The 19,031-nt window shown below is 44.8% G+C and overlaps 3 pseudogenes; all 3 read left to right on the top strand.

Annotated features, from left to right (window-relative positions):
* Window positions 1-16,229, top strand: part of LOC119293116 — a 47,785-nt pseudogene extending 31,556 nt beyond the window's left edge.
* A 433-nt stretch (window positions 16,230-16,662) lies between these two features.
* LOC119293115 lies at window positions 16,663-17,575 on the top strand (annotated as a pseudogene).
* A 504-nt stretch (window positions 17,576-18,079) lies between these two features.
* LOC119293114 lies at window positions 18,080-18,980 on the top strand (annotated as a pseudogene).
* The last annotated feature ends 51 nt before the right edge of the window (window positions 18,981-19,031 follow it).

Here is a 19,031-nt window from a genome sequence, read left to right as displayed (position 1 = left end):
CACCCCTCCTCCCTCCTCCCACCCATCCTCCCTCCATCTCTCGTCACTGAGTTGTTCATGTATAATGTAGTTTTTTTTCCTGTTTTTAGTAAGTGTTTAATAGAAATAGTTTATTTAGTAAGTGGTTAATAGAACTAGTTTATTTATAGTAAGTGCTTAATAGAACTAGTTTATTTAGTAAGTGGTTAATAGAACTAGTTTATTTAGTAAGTAATTAATAGAGCTAGTTTATTTAGTAAGTGTTTAGTTGAACTAGTTTAGAGAGAGAGACCTATATTGACAAATTTAGTTATGTTAGGATTATATATAAGATATTTTGAAATGTCTTTGTTCATATTTTCAACCATTGAAATGCAATGACCATCAAGTTTGAATGTTCATATGATGTAGATATAAACATGTATATCTAGTGTTGGTCAAATAGGATACGTGCTTGCCCAAGTGGCCATGTTTGCAGGGAACACCTCCAAGTGGCCTATGTTTTGCCGGAGTGTTGATTAATTTCCGCTCCGGCAAATTTCAGGCCCTCGATACGTCCTTTTTTTAGCAAATGTCATGCCGGATTTTTCCGTGAATTTTGGCGTTACTTGTGCTAGAATTTGTAGGAAATATCGAGTGGCCCGAATTTTCTAGAAAGATAATTAAACGACATTTTAGGTTGACTCTAAGTTTGTCAGGACTCCACCATATATGAGAGAAGAAGAATCCCGACTGTTGTAGCGGGGGTAGATTCTCCTTTGTCGCCGTGTGCTAGACAATTTGGTGTAATGCACTCGGGAATGAAGGGAGGAGCTACCATCACCGACGGTCGAATATATACACCACGTGAGCTGAGAGTTACTCGACAGACCGATAGTCAACCCGTGATGAATAATAATGATCTAATTTAGTTTTTGTAGTACATATATTTAATTTTAGAAGTTTCATATTTGAATTATGAACATAAAAATGTCCCCCGACAACGATAGGCTCCCGGAGTGCGTCTGGTGCAGCGATGACCGGGATCTGTGCGACATGCCTCACCTGGTAGAAGGTCGGCACCTCAGTATTAAGCTCCAGGAGACCTTCGATGTTGAAATGGTACGCAACGACGACAAGTGTTTTTTCATAATTAAGCACAACTTCTTGTTCTTCAACATGTAATTTCCGTCTTCTACAGTTCGACTAGCTTATCCCATGCCATGCAAGACGCTATGTCTTGGAGAAGATAGATTTTGAAGATCATGAAAATATGGAGACCAAGATAGTTCACCTAAGGACCCATCATGGTTATGACTTTGCTGTCAATCTATACAACTCTGAGAGCGTATCCCAGTTTGGTTCCCTGAATTGGGAAGCACTTTGCAAGACGTATGATTTTCATGAGGGTATGCTTGGCATATTGGATCTTGGTGATCCTGACATCGACGAAGAGAATATGGACATTTGGGTCCTTGTTGATACACTTCCAATTCTACCACTATGTGAGTTTCTCAAACATATTTATTAAGTACTCCCTTCGTCCGGAAATACTTGTCGGAGGAATGGATGTATCTAGACGTATTTGAGTTTTAGATACATCCATTTTTATGCATTTCTCCGACAAGTATTTCCGGAAAGAGGGAGTAATTGATATTTTATATTTCAAAATAATTGACAGCTTATTTCCATTGATAACCTATTTTCATTCTTCAAAAAATGTATGGAAGATGGTAGACAGAACCTACTACACCGATGACGCAGAATTAACTTAGCAGGAGAAAGATCATCTTATCTCATTTATTATTGATGTTGAGAATTACAATATCAATTATCAAACTCGTGCACATTATGGTCAATATGTGCCACTAGTGCACGTGTTGAACTATAGTAACATCTATGGATATGGCATGGTAAGATTTCTTACTATGACGACATCCATGCATCTTTCACATAAATTCTTCTAAAGCTAAACTACATTGCTCACTATGACGTTATTACTATGTTTTTCAACAGAAAATAACGAAGGATTGTGTGCCTCATCTGATGTTTCCGAAAGGTTGCCTTGATGTTATTAGCTTACGGCCATGTCATCCTAGGCTTCACTGCTGTTCATACCAGATTTCTAAAACCGATGAAGACATGACAATCAAAGCATGGAAAAAATGTATGGATGATAACCCACAATTATAGGGGATCGCAACAGTTTTTGAGGGTAGAGTATTCAACCCAAATTTATTGATTTGACACAAGGGGAGCCAAAGAATATTCTCAAGTATTAGCAGTTGAGTTGTCAATTCAACCGCACCTGGATAACTTAATATCTGCAGCAAAGTATTTAGTAGCAAAGTAGTATGGAAGTAACGGTAACGGTGGCGAAAGTAATAGTAGCAGTTTTGTAGTAATTGTAATAGTGGCAACGGTAAAGTAACTAAGCAAAGAGCAATATGTGAAAAGCTCGTAGGCATTGGATCAGTGATGGATAATTATGTCGGATGCGATTCCTCATGCAATAGTTATAACATAGGGTGACACAGAACTAGCTCCAGTTCATCAATGTAATGTAGGCATGTATTCCGAATATAGTCATACGTGCTTATGGAAAAGAACTTGCATGACATCTTTTGTCCTACCCTCCTGTGGCAGCGGGGTCCTATTGGAAACTAAGGGATATTAAGGCCTCCTTTTAATAGAGTACCGGACCAAAGCATTAACACTTAGTGAATACATGAACTCTTCAAACTACGGTCATCACCGAGAGTGGTCCCGATTATTGTCACTTCGGGTTACCGGATCGTAACACATAGTAGGTGACTATTGACTTGCAAGATAGGATCAAGAACTCACATATACTCATGAAAATACAATAGGTTCAGATCTGAAATCATGGCACTCGGGCCCTAGTGACAAGCATTAAGCATAGCAAAGTCATAGCAACATCAATCTTAGAACATAATGGATACTAGGGATCAAACCCTAACAAAACTAACTCGATTACATGGTAAATCTCATCCAACCCATCACCGTCCAGCAAGCCTACAATGGAATTACTCACGCACGGCGGTGAGCATCATGAAATTGGTGATGGAGGAAGGTTGATGATGACGACGGTGACGGATTCCCCATTCCAAAGCCCCGAATGGACTCCAGATCAGCCCTCCCGAGAGAGATTAGGGCTTGGCGGGGCTCCGTATCATAAAACACGATGAATCCTTCTCCCTGATTTTTTTTCTCCCCGAACGTGAATATATAGAGTTGGAATTGAGGTCGGTGGAGCACCAGGGGGCCCACGAGGCAGGGGGCGCGCCCCCTACTCTCATGGACACGGTGTGGGCCCCTAGTCTTGATTCTTTCACCAGTATTTTTTATTAATTCAAAAATATTCTCCGTGAAGTTTCCGAGAACTTTTATTTCTGCACAAAAATAACTCCATGACAATTCTGCTGAAAACAGCGTCAGTCCGGGTTAGTTCCATTCAAATCATGCAAGTTAGAGTCCAAAACAAGGGCAAAAGTGTTTGGTATATACGATGGAGACATATGAATGGACAATCATAGGGAGCTACTTGGAACCAACATTGTGTGAAGTGCAAGAATTGGAGACAGGATAGTCTCCACTCTCCATAATGGAGAGTCAGGGCCTATCTTGTTTTATAACATTTTACCTTAGAGAGGGTAGTAGGTCCACAATGTGTTATTATGTGCTACAATGTGTTAGAATTGATGATGATGAGGACCAGTTGTGATTATGACTAGTGACCAAGTTGTTATATGATGTCTCATGGACGAAAATGATGATCATGAGGAGTTGTTATATGACAATGATGTATTATGATGATAAGTTGTTAATGATATGATGATAATGATGTTGATGAGTTATTATATCATTGCGTGAAAGAACCGCGAATTAGTTTCAAGTGGATGGATCCTAAGTGAACAAGTCATGGATTATCACGATAATCCATGACTTGGTCACTTAGGATCCATCCACTTGAAACTAATCGACGGTTCTTTCACCAAGTGATTTAATAACTCATTATGATGTAAAAACAATCTTGCTACTATATGAAAACTTGTATAATGGTGTATGAATATGACATAAAATAGAAAAGAAATAGAATACGGAATAATAGTAGTAGCGTGGGCAGAGAGGCGCGCTACTAGTAATTACCAGTAGCGCTTTCTGCAAGAAGCACTATTACTAAGTATCTATAGAAGTAGCATGGGTAAACCAACGCTACTGCTAACCTTTAGCTGTAGCGCCGTAGCAGTAGTGTGGTACCCCATGCTACTTCTAGGCTAAAATCCAACGCTAGTGCTAGGCTTTTCCCTATTATTGTATGGTGCGCTCTATGCCGTCTCTTACTGATTTTCCACTATCGTTTTGGGGTTATGCATTAGAGACAGCCGCATTCACCGCATTCACATTAAGTAGGTCACCGTCTAAATCCGTTGAGATGACACCGTATGAACTGTGGTTTGGCAAGAAACCTAAGCCATTGTTTCTTAAAAGTTTGGGGATGCGACGCTTATGTCAAAAGGCTTCAGCCTAATAAGCTCGAACCCAGAGCGGAGAAGTGCGTCTTAATATGATACCCGAAAGAAACTATTGGGTATACCTTCTACCACAGATCCAAAGGCAAAATCTTTGTTGCTAAGAATGGGTCCTTTCTAGAGGAGTTTCTCTTGAAAGAAGTGAGTGGGAGGAAAGCAGAACTTGATGAGGTAGTTGTATCTTCTCTCGAATTGAAAAGTAGTGCATTAGAGAAAGTCATTCCTTTGATGCCTACACCAACCAGAGAGGAAGCAAATGGTGATGATCAAGAAACTTCAGACCAAGTTAATACTGAACCTCGTAGGTCGAACGGAACACGTTCCGCACCAGAGTGGTGCGACAATCATGTCCTGGAAGTCATGTTGTTGGTCAATAGCGAACCTATGAACTATGAAGAAACTATGATGAGCCCAGATTCCAAAAAATGGCTTGAGGCCATGAAATCTGCGATAGGAGCCATGTATGAGAACAAAGTGGACTTTGGTGGATTTGCCCGATGATCCGCAAGCCATAAAGAATAAATGGATCTTTAAGAGGAAGATGGACGCTGACGGTAATATCACTGTCTACAAAGCTCGACTTATTGCAAAAGGTTTTCGACAAGTTCAAGGGGTTCACTACGACGAGACTTTCTCCCCCGCAGTGATGCTTAAGTCCGTTCGAATCATGTTAGCAATTGCCGCATTTTATGATTAAGAAATCTAGCAAATGGATGTCAAAAACATGCATTCCTTAATGGGTTTCTTGAGGAAGAGTTGTATATGATGCAATTGGAAGTTTTTGACGATCCTAAAGGTGCTAACAAAGTGTGCAAGCTCCAACGATCCATCTATGGACTGGTGCAAGCATCTCTGATTTGGAATATATGCTTTGATGATGTGATCAAAGCATATGGTTTTATACAGACTTATGGTGAAGCCTGTATTTACAAGAAAGTGAGTGGGAGCTCTATAGCATTTCTGATATTATATGTGGATGGCATATTGCTGATCAGAAATGATATAGAATTTCTAGATAACATAAAAGGATAGTTGAATAAGATTTTTTCAATGAAAGACCTCAGTGAAGCTACTTACATATTGGGCATCAAAATCTATAGAGATAGATCAAGACACTTAATAGGACTTTCACAAAGCACATACCTTGACAAAGTTTTGAAGGAGTTCAAAATGGATCAGTCAAAGAAAGGGTTCTTGCCTATATTCAAGGTGTGAACTTGAGTAAGACTCAAAGCCCGACCACGGCAGAAGATAGAGAGAGAATGAAAGTCATTCCCTATGCCTTAGCCATATGTTCTATAAAGTATGCCATGCTGTGTACCAGACCTGCTATGTGCCTTTCCATGAGTCTGGCAAGGGGGGGGGGGGGTTACAATAGTGATCCAGGAGTGGATCACTGGACAACGGTCAAAATTATCCTTAGGTACCGAAAGAGGACTAAGGAAATATTTCTTGGTTATGGAGGTGATAAAGAGTTCTCTGTAAAGGGTTATATCAATGCAAGCTTTGACACTGATTCAGATGACTCCGAGTCTCAATCTGGATACATATTGAACGTGGGAGAAATTAGCTAGAGTAGCTCTATGCACAACATTGTAGACATATATATTTTCAAAGTACACACATATCTGACTGTTGCAGACCCGTTGACTAAAAACCTCTCTCACAAGCAAAACATGATCACACCTTAGAACTCCTTCGGTATTAATCACATGGCGATGTGAACTAGATTATTGACTCAAATGAACTTTTTGGGTGTTAATCACATGGCAATGTGAACTAGATTACTGAATCTAGTGCAAGTGAGAGACTGATGGAAATATGCCCTAGAGGCACTAATAAAATGGTTATTATTACATTTCCTTAATATGATAAAGGTTTATTATTCATGCTATAATTGTATTGACCGGAAACTTAAATACATGTGTGGACACATAAACAAATATCGTCTCCCTAGTGAGCCTCTACTGGACTAGCTCGTTGAACAAAGATGTTTAAGGTTTCGTAACCATAGACATGAATTGTAATTTGATAATGGGATCACATCATTAGGAGAATGATGTGATGGACAAGACCCAACCGTTAGCATAGCATATGATCGTTCAGTTAGCTGCTACTGCTTTCTTAATGTCAAACACATGTTTCTCCGACCATGACATCATGCAAATCCCGGATACCAGAGGAATACCTTGTGTGCTATCAAACGTCACAACATAACTGGGTGATCATAAAGATGCTTTACAGGTATCTCCGAAGGTGTCTGTTGAGTTGGTGTGAATCGAGAATGGGATTTGTCACTCCGTGTATCGAAGAGGTATCTCTGGCTCCTCTCGGTAATACACATCACAAGAAGCTTGCAAGCAAAGTGACTAAGGAGTTAGTTGCAAGATGATGTATTATGGAACGAGTAAAGGACTTGCCGGTAACGATATTGAACTAGGTATAGAGATACCGATGATCGAATCTCGGGCAAGTAACATACCGACAGACAAAGGGAATTGCATATGTTTTCATAAAGGTTCAACTGATAAAAGATCTTTGTGGAATATGTAGGAATTAATATGGGCATCCAGGTCCCACTATTGGTTATTGACCGGAGAGGTGTCTTGGTCATGACTACATAATTCCAAAACCCATAAGTTCGCACGCTTAGCGTTCGTTGACGCTAGAGTAGTATTGGGATATTCGATGAGTGGTAACCAAATGTTGTTGGGAGTCCCGGATGAGATCACGGACGTCACGAGGAGTCTTGAAATGGTCGAGAAGTAAAGATTAATATATGGGAAGTCATATTTTGGGTTCCGAAAAAAGGTGAAGTTTTTTTGGTATTGTACCGAGAAGCTTTCGGAGGGGTCCGGAAGTCCACAAGTGGGTCCACCATGACTCAAGGGCTAGCACGGGCTGCAGGGAGGCACCCTGGTCTTATTGGTCTAGGCGCAGCAAGTCCTCAAAAGCCCGTGTGGCTAGGGAAGGCAAAAAAGAAAGGAGTCCTACTAGGAATAGGATTGGACTTGGAGTCCAAGTCCTCTCCCCCTTAGCTGTGCACTAGGGCTTGGAGGGCTGGTTTCCATGCCCCTCCACATATATATAGAGGGGTGAGGGCGCCCCAAGAGGACACACCAAGCCCTTGGCGCCCATCTCTCTCCTGTTACTCCGTAGTTCCACCGCCTCATCCCAGCGACGCTTAGCGAAGCGCTGCCGGTGCTCCACCACCACCATTACCACCAAGCCATCATGTTCATTGTGATCCCATCTACTTCTCCTCTCCCACTTGCCGGATCAAGAAGGAGGAGATATCATCGAGCCACACGTATGCTAAACTCGAAGGTGCCATCCGTTCGGCACTAGATTGGTTGGATCATGTCGGGGGTATACTCCGTGGCGTAAACTGGCCGGAGGTTAACCCGGCCGGACTTGGCGGTTTATCTGAAGACCCCCCTGACACTTGGCGAGTTACTGGCGACCCGTCCTGACCTGGCGGTTTACAAGCAACCCACCTGGTCATTATGACTCACTGGTGATCCGACATGCGGGACAGACAGATGACAAGGCCCAAGGCCCAGAAGGCCGGTTCACGTTATGGTGGGCCGGTTTAGGAGGAAAGGCATGAGGAATATTTACCTTACAAGGAGTTAAGACCAGGACTTGTATCCGGTTTGTATTAGAGATAGACTAGTCCTAATCCTAATAGGACTCTACATGTAAACCGCCCCTTCAACATATATAAGGAGGGGCAGGGCTCCCCAAAGAGAGAGAGACAACAATCAATAATCTCTAGGTCTAGACACAACTAGAGGAGAGCCGGTTTACGGCGACTCCCTCATGATGATAATGAGACCTAGCCTCAAACAACATGTAGGGTTTACCGGATGATGTTTCCCGGGGCCCGAAGCTGTCTAAATCCTCGTCTTGTGTGTTGCGTCTCTCGATTCCGCTCAACCTCTCTCAAGCTACCACATAGATGCGTTGGCCTCGCGACTAAGTCCTGACACTAAGGACATCTGCCGTGACAAATCCACGACAGTTGGCGCCCACCGTGGGGCCTGCGTACGGTGGTGTTGAGTTCTTGAAGGAATTTTTTCAGGGATCAAGAAGCTCGTGATTGGTCAGATGAGGAAAAGATGGTTCGACGGTCAAAAACATGATCAACTTTGGAGTTTATAGCATGAGGAGTCTGAAATCAAGAGGTTAGGGTTCCATTGTCTGCACCGCTAGACGTCATGAGGCAGACCGCCGAAACGAATCCTATGTTGAATCCGAGGTTGACAAGTTGATCTGCTGCACGGTATGAGGACAAACCGCTTCGGGTTGCGGTTGGATTCGCCGAGTTCCCCTGCCACTGGCTTAAGTCTTAAGAAGGCCACCTAATTTTCAATGAACCGGAACAGCTACTGCTCCCGAGATATTACAAAGTCCGTCCAACCTGCTGGCCACAGGTTCTGCCGAGATCAAAAGAGATTAAAATAGCATCGGACGTGCTGGCACAAACCGCCGATTTTATACCGCTGCCATGATGGATGGTCCAAGTTTTTTTTTTTGCCACAAATTGCTACTACACGCTACAGCTACAGCTACCAGTCTACGACCCGGATTGGATATCTATGTAGGCTCGTAGTACGCCGTTGACCCGCCTGGGCCTTGGGCTGGTGTCCGGTTTGCTGTTGCTTCTACCTACTGACATCACGATAGAGATGACCAGCTATCTGCCATGGTTTCAACTGCAAAATTGCCGGGTCACCTTGGCCTCACCTTCAACTTCTTCAATTGATCTTTCAAACATCATGTGCGAGGGATTACAGTACTGAAAGGAAAGCGCAACTACACCAAAAGCTGGATAAGACAATGGATTACACGTTGGGACTGGTATATGCGAGCTCCAACGTCCAACCAACTATCATCTAAGGTGGAGTTCGTGCACTACTTCGTTTTAAAGCAAAAGTTGTGTCTTGAGAAATCAGGGAATCCTCAATATATTCTCTGCCGCCGAGTAAACCGGCTGATATTCAAGGACGATGCAATCTATTACAAAACAAGTGCTATGATGGTTGCTAAATCCATGGCCACAGTCCAGCAAATACCGCCTCCGCTTGACCCATCGTGCTCCTGTTGTCTGGTCCCGGTACCTGATCGCTTTTGCCTTAAACTGCCAAGCCGTCGCCCTGAGAGCCGACCATGAGTCGTCGTCGCTTCATTACCGTGTTGCCAAGTCATCATCGCCATCGGGCTTAAACCGCCGCCTGTTTTAACTACAGTGGAGAGGTATTGCCTGCTTAAACCTCCGCCGCCGGTTTCCTTCGTTTCGGCGAGTCACCCGCGGCAGAACCGTCGTCGTCCGAATCGCCGCCGCCGGCTCCTTCGGCGAGAAGATGACCGCGGGTCTGGTTCCGAGTCGTGGATGGTCCTGCTCCATTAACAAAGTCGCCCGCGGCGTTCAAACCGCTGTCGAGTCGCCTCCTCTACGACGGGTCAACACCGAGCCACGCCCGGCCTCGTCTCGAGCCGCCCTCCCACCACGTGACTCCGCTTCCGAACCGGCAGTTCTTGCCGGGTCACGTCCGCTGGCGTCATAAACCGCCTCCGCACACCTTGTTCTGCGCATCGGCCACAGTCCAGCCTAGCCTCCGCCTTGACCCGCCACTGCCGCCGCCTCGCCGGTCCTCGTCCTGGCACTCGTCTTCCCTCACCTCCTCCGTCGAGTCACTGCTTTTTCTTCAAGCTGTTGCAGGCTGGCCCTGATCGCCTTCAAACCGCCGACACGGCCGCGTTGAGCTGCCGATTCACCGCCGTCTCTGCCGCAGCTGCCGCTTGTGAACCGCCATGGGCATACTCAAGCCGCCCCGCGACCCAGTCCCGAATCACCACTCCTGAACCGGCCTACTGCCCCTGCCTTGGAGCCTCTCCGAGTTAAGGCGTCAAGATGCCGAGCTTTCTGTCCCCTCCACCAACGCACCAGCAGCACGCACGCCTTTGCCCCGCGGCACCCACCACCACCACCCTCCCTCCCACCGCGCCTCGCCATGATCTTCTAGCTCCACCGGCACGGTACCCGCTCGAGCTTCTCCCAGCCAGCCATGAAGCCGGCAGGCATGTCGGAGTACCACCACCCGCCCTCGCCGCGCGCGGCCCAGCGCCGGCGCCTCGTCCTCGTCCTGGCCCCGCTGCTGCTCTTCCTCGCCGCCGCGCTCTCCTTCCCCTCCGCGCTCCGCCTGCCCGCCCTGCGCTTCCCGCCGCGCACGCCCCCGACGGCGTCCCATCACCGTCGCTCCCCAGCGCTTGGCCGAGGGCGCATTGCGGTGTGCCTGGTGGGCGGGGCGCGGCGGTTCGAGCTGACGGGCCCGTCCATCGCGTGGCACGTGCTGGGCTCCCCGGCGCTCGACGGCCGCGCGGTCGACATGTTCCTGCACAGCCCGCTCGACGCCGACGCCTACAAGTTCTCCCTCCTGGCGCGCGTAGTCGGCAAGGAGACGGCGATGGGGATGAGGCTAGCCGCCATGCGGGTGTTCCGGACGGAGCCCATAGAGGAGACCCCCGACTGCGCCCGCGTGCTCACCGCCGCCAACTCCCCCAACGGCATCCAGACTTTATGCAACACTAGCTAGGCTAGTATTAATGGGAGAAACAGTACAAATGTGCCTAGCTGCCTCACTCAACGGCAGCGCACTGTTCATTCGGGAAAAATATCAGGTGATGTTTTTCCTGTATATCTTATTAACGCATGTTAATTTGCTTGAGAACAGTTATTCTGTCTTTCAATATATTTTATGCAGGACAAAGTCCACTACAAAGGTGGCGTCGTACCATGAATAGGAGGCTCGCACCGGTTTAAATGTCGTGGCGAACTCTTGCACCTGCACCGGCTACCGCTGCCGCGCCCGAATTGTCAGTCCGCACTGATTTGCAATGCCGCGGCCGACTCTCCCGTCCACACTGGCTTACAATGCCATGGCCGACTCATCTGTCTGTGGCACCTCTGATGCTGCGGTCGTTTTTACCTTCCATCTCTTGCGACCTGGTCTACATCAACACGCCGGGCCGCGCCTGTCTACAGGAGCTGTTTATTGAGTATGAGCAAGTCACTGCTTGGGTAGTCGGTTTTCTTCCAACAAATTGGAGGCAAATTATCATCAACCGCCGTCTGCGCTGAAGGGCTCAATGGACATGTGTACAAGTCGCTGCCACTCCAGTTTGGTTAACTTCAAAACAGCCAATTGGAAGGAACCATTGGCCGAGTTGCTGACACGGCTCATACGGGATCATTTATAACCCGCCGCAGTCACCTCAACCTTCTGTGGATTCACATCATGCTATCAACACCAATGATATACAAGTTATGCCGGTTTATATGACGGTCAAATATGGAGAATCTCAAGCCAACTCTTCGAGTCACCTTGAGACTCGGGGGCTACGATGATATGACGCAACAAGTCTTGCCAGTTTCAGCAAATTTTAAAACCCCAGGACAATGGAGGGAAAGATAACCAGGTCCCGGAGGCTACTGTTATTGGAAGGTCGTCAGAAAATTTCTGGCTTAGAAAGTATATGACAATTACAAAATCCCGGCTCAATGAAGAAGTTCCGGGTCATCAGAAAAGATTCCGGTTTAAAATCCGGCTCAAGGGAAGCCAGTCTCACTGAAGCTCTCAAATCCGGTTTAAGAATTTCCGGTTCAAAAAAGAATTAACTTCTTGCAAGTTCGAGTTTAAAGGCCGTCAGAAAATTTTCGGCTGAAAATGAAGATTTCGGTTTAAAATCCGGTTCAAGGGAAAGATGTCTCCCACAAAGCTTTGAAGCTCTCAATATCCGGTTTAACGTCCGGCTCAAGAACGATTTATCTCTTGCAAAAAGTTAAAGGGTGCCAAAGAGGACCTGCTGCCATGATGCGCGGTTCAAACATGGGTATCATGCCTTGTTGGCTTATCATGTTATTGATCACTTGGGGGCTTGGTCATGTCTGAACCATAGTCACACCTCTTGATCGGCGCAATGCCACAATATCACTTGGGGGCTTGGTCGCGTCCGAACCAATGCAACACCTTTTGATAGGCGAAAGCCACCAGATCACTTGGGGACATGGTCAAGTCTGAACCAGTCACGCCTCTTGATCGGCCTAAGGCCACAGAATCACTTGGGGGATTGGTCGAACCCGAACCATTGCCATGCCTTTTGATCGGCATAAATGCCACGGTTTCATTTGGGGACTTGGCTGACTTAAACCATCGCCACACCTATTGGGGGCTTGGTCCTGTCGGGCCATGGTAACACCATCTGATCAGCTCAATAAAGCATTTTTCTTGCAAACGGTTTTATCATTACCTTTTGCTTCAGTCTTTTTCTTAAATGACTATTATTTTTGTTGCGTTTTTTTAAACCGACATTATTAATCCGGTTCGACTGTCAATTACAAATTGGCGGAACACGATCAAATCTTAATCCGGAGACTATCTGCCCGGTTTGATTTTATGTTACCATCTTATTATGAAGTAAACCGGTGTTCATTAACCCGGCTTGACTTTCAAGTACAAGTTGTCAGTACATTACTAATTATGATCCGGCGATTATTAACCCGGTCTGGTTTGACTATAAGTCGCCAGCATTATATATGGTTAATCCGGTGTTTATCACAACCCGGTACGGTTTATCATAAAACGGCACAATATGGAAGGAGTTATCAGTACTCAAAATTTGGGTTATTACCTCTACTATAAAAAGTTGGTAAACCAACGATGTGATTCAGTGTCACAGGTATGATATATTTCATATTTAATTATTCTTAAGTGCAGCCTTGGTTATAAACCCGGGTTATATATTGGGCATTATGACCCGTCCGGCGGTAAACCGCCAGGACACTTTAAACTTGTTGTATGCAGAAACAGGTTGAATAAAGCATGATTATAAATTATCTGGTGTTTATTAAACCGGCCTGGCTTTAAGACGATAAGTCACCAGTATATGATGGGAAATTATCCGGTGTTTATTAAACCGGCCTGGCTTTGGACTATACGTCGCCAGTATATATTTGGATTGCGCCATTGGAATAATGCGCTTATAAATGATTGGGTTATATTATTCAAATAGCAAAACTTGGCTGAATTTTCATTATGATATTGGATGAATTTTTCATACCGGATTATATTAGCTTGAATAGCCAACATGGCTGGATTTTTATTATGGTTATTAATATTATGATTGCGGTTTTCCAAGTCGCTTTAGCGCAATGGATATTATATTATCAATGGATATAATTTATTCTACAATTGAAGGAATAGTCCCGAGTTGCTGCAGGCTTACAACCCGGCACTTGTGGGCTACATTATTTAAGTTGAGATTACATCAAATATGCAAGTCTTATGTCGCTGCAAGCATGCACCATGACACTTGGGGGCTAATGCAAAGTCATTTTTTGTTCATATTATTGAAGACCCGACTCATCACATTATAATGAGCCGGCCCTTGGGGGCTACCAATTGCTCCTATCAACAACTCAAGGTACACAAGTTAAATCCATTATATTGAAGGGTCCACTCCTCAGTTGGTAAAGCACAAGGCTCTTAACCTTATGGACGTGGATTCAAGCCCATGATGGGGGTTACATCATATGATGTTATTTTCATTGAAGTATACATCAAGTCCCAGCTCAATATTATCTTACATCATTGCTCAAATCTACATGATTATATTTACAAAGTCCCTGCTCATTATTGCATAAATGACCCGGCCCTTGGGGGCTACACTGGTTGAAGTTTTATGAGTATAAGGCAATTACAAGTCCCAGGTTGCTGCAAGCAGGACAACCCGACACTTGGGGACTATATAATATAGAGTATTCAGTTTTTACTAAGTGACTGGGATGAACAACATGGATTTCTTCTTAAGTGGCAGTATTTATATTGAAGCAAGTCTTAAGCCATCACTTTGTTCTGCTCAAGACTTGGGGGCTACAGGTATTATATTATTATCGAAGAACTATTTACAAATTCTCTGTTTTGAGCAAACCGGATTGACCCGGCGTCACCAATCATTACGACCCTATGTCTGCAAGCCGGCGTCATCAATAATCATGAACCGGCATTGGCAACAATCCTGAACCGGCGTTGGCAACAATCATGACCCGAAATTATCAGTTTTTATAACTCGGCAGTTTTGGTATGATAAACCGGCAAGTTCTACATCTTCAAACCGGCCGAATTTCAGATGAGTATTTCAAGACCAAAATTTCTTAAACCGACGCTTTGGAAGCCGACTCAAGTGGATTATTCTTCACAATATTTTTCTATGAGAAACCAACGTTAGCAATTTGAGTATGAAGCTGGTTTATTGACCCGGATTTTCTAGAAGAAGGAAATGATAAGGACTTCAGAATGATCAGATGCCGGTTTACAAGAATTCTTAACCCGGAGCATAGTCTGTCAAATTTGTTCTTGTGTTTGTTTTACAGGATCAATTTAACATGGATAAATCCAAATTAAACTGGGGGCTAATGTCGGGGATATACTCCGCGGCGTAAACCGGCCGGAGGTTAACCCGGCCAGACTTGGCGGTTTATCTGAAGACCCCGCTGACACTTGGCGAGTTACTGGCGACCCGTCCTGACCTGGCGGTTTACAAGCAACCCACCTGGTCATTATGACTCACTGGTGATCCGACGTGCGGGACAGACAGATGACAAGGCCCAAGGCCTAGAAGGCCGGTTCACGTTATGGTGGGCCGGTTTAGGAGGAAAGGCATGAGGAATATTTACCTTACAAGGAGTTAAGACCAGGACTTGTATCCGGTTTGTATTAGAGATAGACTATTCCTAATCCTAATAGGACTCCACATGTAAACCGCCCCTTCAACATATATAAGGAGGGGCAGGGCTCCCCAAAGAGAGAGAGACAACAATCAATAATCTCTAGGTCTAGACACAACTAGAGGAGAGCCGGTTTACGGCGACTCCCTCATGATGATAATGAGACCTAGCCTCAAACAGCATGTAGGGTTTTTACCGGATGATGTTTCCCGAGGCCCGAAGCTGTCTAAATCCTCGTCTTGTGTGTTGCGTCTCTCGATTCCGCTCAACCCCTCTCAAGCTACCACATAGATGCATTGGCCTCGCGACTAAGTCCTGACACTAAGGACATATGCCGTGACAAATCCATGACACATCATGATCGGATCATGAAGAGTACGACTACGTCAACCGCATGATAAATGCTTCCTCTTAGTGATCTAAAAGGGTATGTAGATGCTCTCCCCCTCTTGTAGCTATGCGTCTCCATGGATTGATCTTGCAGGTTCGTAGAAATGTTTCATTTTCCATGCAACGTTCCCCAACAATCGAGCTAGTGACAATTATTAATTTTAACTAATTTAGTTTCTGTATGTTGGTAGGACGACTTTGTGGTCTACAAAATTTTCCATAAGAGCATATGATTGAAGAAAATGGTGATGCCATCATATGCCCCACCCAGTCTAATGTCCTTTGGGAGAGCGCAGCATCGGGGCTTCCTCGAATACAGTACATTGGCTCCTCTCATGGACTACGAAGTGTTGTTGTCACTGGCGCCACCGCCGCTGCTACCTGCAACTTCTATGTACCAGATGCTTGCCATCGGGGCCAGATCATCCATTATGGGCAGTGTGGTGCTCCCAACTTCTGTGTACACATTAGACAAACATTTTGTTTTACATTGCATCCAATTTTTTAAAAATGTCACAAAATATTTTTGGACTAGCTAGTGAACATTTTTTTAAATGTAACATACATTTTTTGATTGTTTGAAATATTTTTTAAATGACATGAACCTTTCCTAAATTGTATAAACACTCTAAAAAATGGCACTTTCATATTTTTAAACACGTGACGTTTTTCACCACCTGGAGATGGCCCCCACACCAAGAGAAGCTCATATAGTTGTAAAGGCTAGGGCGGGATGTCTATCTATCTAGCTAGCTCGCATAGATCCATCCACTGCAAATAAAAACAAATTAAACAAAGCCCAACATCAAAGCTTCTCCGGAAAGAATCTTGATAGTACATGCATTCGGTCCTATTTAAGCATCTCCCTCCTATATCTCTATATATCATTGAATTCCTTCCACAGATATACACATATCTATCATTTCCCCCAACGTTGGTTCCATGCCAACACACATTTCCCGAAGAGCCTCCGCCATGGCAAGCCACCTTCAAGTTTAGCAGTAGAAACAACAGCTGAATTTGCCGCCGGGTTTCAGGTTTCACCCGAAGGACAAGGAGATCATCATCTTCTACCTGGTCCCCAAGGTGTTGAAGAAAGCCTTCAACATGATGATGGTAAGGGAGTTGTATATGAAAAAATACGAGCTATGGAATCTCCCAAATGAGGTAAACATGGTGAGAAAGAGCGATACTTCTTCTCCTAGAAGGACCACAAGTACCCCCACCGCGATATGAACTAACTGGGCCATGAACGCTGGCTATTGGAAGGCTACCGGAAAGGAAAAAGGAGATCATTCTACCCCCACCAAAGGTCTCATCGGCATGAAGAATACACTGGTCTTCTACAAGGGCAAGCCCCTGGGGGGGGGGGGGAGAAGATAAACTAGGTCATGTACGAGTATAGAATCAAGATTGGCAAGCAGTCGGCACCCGACTTGCCCACCGACATCGTCGAAGCCGCCACCATTAATGTGTCTTCCAATGTATTTTTAGTCCTTGACTAGTAGTATTCATAACTTGCGAATTCTCTAGTACAGACATATCTAGCTAGTGAAAATTATTTATTCTAACTAATTTAGTTTATGTATGTCGGTACGAGGACTATGTGGTCTGCAGAAGTTTCCATAAGAGCACAGGACTGAAGAAGATGGTGATGTCATCATATGCCCCTCCCAGTCATCTGTCTATTGGGGCAGCGTAGCATCGGGGCTTCCTCGAATCCAGTACATTGGCTCCTCTCATGGACTACGATGTGTTGTTGTCACTGGCGCCACCGCCCCTGCTACCTGCAACTTCTGTGTACCAGATGCTTACCATCGGAGCCGGATCATCCATGATGGCTAGTGTGGTGCTCCCAACTTCTGTCTACATATTTTTACATTAGACAAACATTTTGTTTTACATTGCATCAGATTTTTTTTAAATGTCACAAAATATTTTTGGACTCGCTAGTGATTTTTTAAAATCTAACCTACATTTTTTGAATGTCCAAAACATTTTTTAAATGACGCGAACCTTTCCAAAATTGTATAAACACTCTAAAAATGGCATTTTCATTTTTTAAACACGTGACATTTTTCACCACCTGGACATGGCCCCCACAGCAAGAGAAGAAGCATATAGTTGTAAAGGATAGGGCGGGATGTCTATCTATCTAGCCAGCTCGCATACATCTATCCACTGCAAATAAAAACAAATTAAACAAAGCCCGGACAATGTCAAATCTTCTCTGGAAATAATCTTCACAGTACATGCATTCGGTCCTATTTCAGCATCTCCCTCCTATATCTCTATATATCATCGAATTCCTTCCATACATAGACACATATCTATCATTGCCCCCAACATTTGTTCCACGCCAACACACGTTTCCCGAAGAGCCTCCTCCATGGCAAGCCACCTTCAAATTCAGCAGCAGAAACAACAACTGAATTTGCCGCCGGGTTTCAGGTTTCACCCGATGGACATGGAGATCATCATCTTCTACCTGGTCCCCAAGGTGTTAAAGAAAGCCTTCAGCACGATGATGGTAAGGGAGGTGGATATGAAGAAATACGAGCCATGGAATCTCCCAAATAAGGTAAACATGGGGAGAAGGAGCGATACTTCTTCTCCTAGGAGGACCTCAAGTACCCCCACAGGGATACAGACCAACCGGGCCATGAACACTGGCTATTGGAAGGCTACCGAAAAGGAAAAAGGAGATCATCCTACCCTGACTAAAGGTCTCATCGGCATGAAGAAGACACTGGTCTTCTACAAGGGTAGGGCCCCTTGGGGGGGGGAGAAGATAAACTGGGTCATGTACGAGTATAGAATCAAGATCGGCAAGCAGTCAACACCCGACTTGCCCACTGACATTGTCGAAGCCGCCACCATTAATGTGTCTTCCAAGGTATTTTTAGTCCTTGGCTAGTAGTACTCATGACTGAGGTTCTCTAGTACAGACATATCGAGCTAGTGACAATTATTGATTCTAACTAATTTAGTTTATGTATGTTGGTACGAGGACTTTGTGGTCTGCAGAATTTTCCATAAGAGCACAAGACAAGATGGTGATGCCATCATATGCCCCGCCCAGTCTTATGTCTATTGGGGCAGCGCAACATTGGGGCTTCCTCGAATCCAGTACATTGGCTCCTCTCATGGACTATGACGTGTTGCTGTCACTGGCTCCACCGCTGCTGCTACCTACAACTTCTGTGTACCAGATACTTACCATCGGAGCTGGATCATCCATGATGGCTAGTGTGGTGCTCCCAAATTCTGTCTACATATTTTTACATTAGACAAACATTTTGTTTTACATTGCATCCAATTTTTTTAAAATGTCACAAAAT

This window comes from Triticum dicoccoides, chromosome 4B, assembly GCF_002162155.2.
Source record: "Triticum dicoccoides isolate Atlit2015 ecotype Zavitan chromosome 4B, WEW_v2.0, whole genome shotgun sequence".
NCBI classification, from domain to species: Eukaryota; Viridiplantae; Streptophyta; class Magnoliopsida; order Poales; family Poaceae; genus Triticum; species Triticum dicoccoides.
This window is presented reverse-complemented; position numbering and strand designations above follow the sequence as displayed.